We start from the raw sequence: 1,896 nt of genomic DNA on the forward strand, positions 1-1,896 counted from the left end.
GGCGAGGGGCGGAGTCATGAGGTCAGCGCCGGGGCGGAGCTTCTGGCGACACGCGACGGTCCCTGGTGACGTCACGGGGAGCGGAGGCGCTTCGGCGATGGCAGGACACGTGGGAGGGCCCGGGAGGGTTTTGTCCTGCGAAAGAGTGGCATGAGGTTAGGGGAAAGACCCAGTTAGCGCTCCCTCCCGCCCTCGCAGCACCAGGGCATCCGTCCGAGCAAGGCGCATCTTCCTTCATTTATTCAACCAATGCTCACTGACGTTAGGTGCTGTGCGTTCTGTGGACGTGCACAGAATGGGAAAGGCTTTAGTTTTGCTAGGTATGGAGGATCCAAGCTGAGGTCAAATAAGACAACTTTGTGCCTTCCTATTTTAGCTCTCATACTGTAAACAAGTGTCTCATATATGTTTAGTGCCACGTTTTTTGCATTTTTTTGGGTTTTGTTGGTGGTTTTGCTGTTTAAAATAGTCTGCAAGTGTAGCCCCAAGCTGCAGAGTATCCTGTGTAGTAGAGGTCACGCAGGAAGAGGACAGGCCAGCCTTACTATGCTAGAGGCTCGGGGGAGATTCGCTGACCCTCCAGAGTCCACCGAATAGCAGAGGGCTTAAGAGCCCGTGAAAGCCTAAAATTGAGTGTGATTGAACTGGTGTCAAGTCTTGGACCACACCACTGAATGGCCTTGTTCAAGATACTTAATATTCTAGCCAGAAAATGGGGATAAATGTGAGGCCAGCCTCCTAGGGCTGCTCTAAGGATGGAATGGCTTACTGCGGTTGGGTCTCTTCACGCATGCCCACACTGGACACAATTATTATTTGCTCTCCTTAGGGTGTCCTGGGCCTCGGTTCCCCTGCTTACAAAAAGGGAACTGCCATCTCTCGCTTGCTGTTAGAGGAATCAAGGAATAAAAAAGAGATGGTTGAATTGTATTTGCACTTAAAACTAAGGGCAGGGGTGCCCAGCTGGCTCAGTCGGTGGAGCGTGCAGCTCTTGATCTCAGGGTTGTAAATTTGAGCCACGCATTGGGCATAGGGTTTACTTAAAAAAAAACCTAAAGGCAGATATTCCTCAAAAGATTAAACAGAGTCACTTAGCAATTCTAGTCCTAGGAATATGGCCAAGAAAATGAAAACATATGGCCACACACAAACCTGTACACAAATGTCCATAGCATTTGTTCATATTCATAGCACGAATGCTCGCATTCACTACGGCCAAAAAAGTGGAAACAACCCATCAACAAATAAATAGATAAACCGTGGCTGATCCAGGCTACAACGTGGATGAACCTTAAAAATAGCATGCTTTAGCGAAAGAAGCCAATCACATGAGACCACATATTGTATGATTCCGTTTGTATGAAATGTTCAGAACCCGCAGATCCACAGAGATGGGCAGATCAGTGGTTGCCTGGGGCTGGGGGAGTTCAGGGGAAATGGGTGCAGATTTTCTTTTTGGGGTGATGAAAACACTCTAAGATTGTCATGATGGCTGCACGCCACGGTGAATATACTAAAAGCCATTGAATGGGTGAATGTGTATTATACCTTAAAGCAGTTACCAAAACAAACAACCAAACAACCAGGGAGAGCCTATACGCAAAGCAACTCAGGAAGAATCAAGACACGTCGTAAGACACAGCCACGCCTGTGTAGAGATGGGGTGATGTTCCCCGTGCTATTTGCTGTAGAATCCTCATGGGGCGCATCTGAGACCAGAAGCCCACGGCTGTCCCAGGAGGTGTCGGGAGTTGTCACTTGTGGTCTTTCAGTGTAACTGCTGATCTCACCTTTCCCCGGGAGCTTTTGCTTTCTCCTGACTCCTGCTGTTCTCACAGACGCACACACAAGGCTGCTTCCACGTCATCTGCCTCCTCCTCCAGCCTCCGAGCCTCA

The sequence above is a fragment of the Mirounga leonina genome, unplaced genomic scaffold (assembly GCF_011800145.1).
Source record: "Mirounga leonina isolate KUSES-001 unplaced genomic scaffold, KU_Mleo_1.0 Mir_175, whole genome shotgun sequence".
Classification (NCBI taxonomy): domain Eukaryota; kingdom Metazoa; phylum Chordata; class Mammalia; order Carnivora; family Phocidae; genus Mirounga; species Mirounga leonina.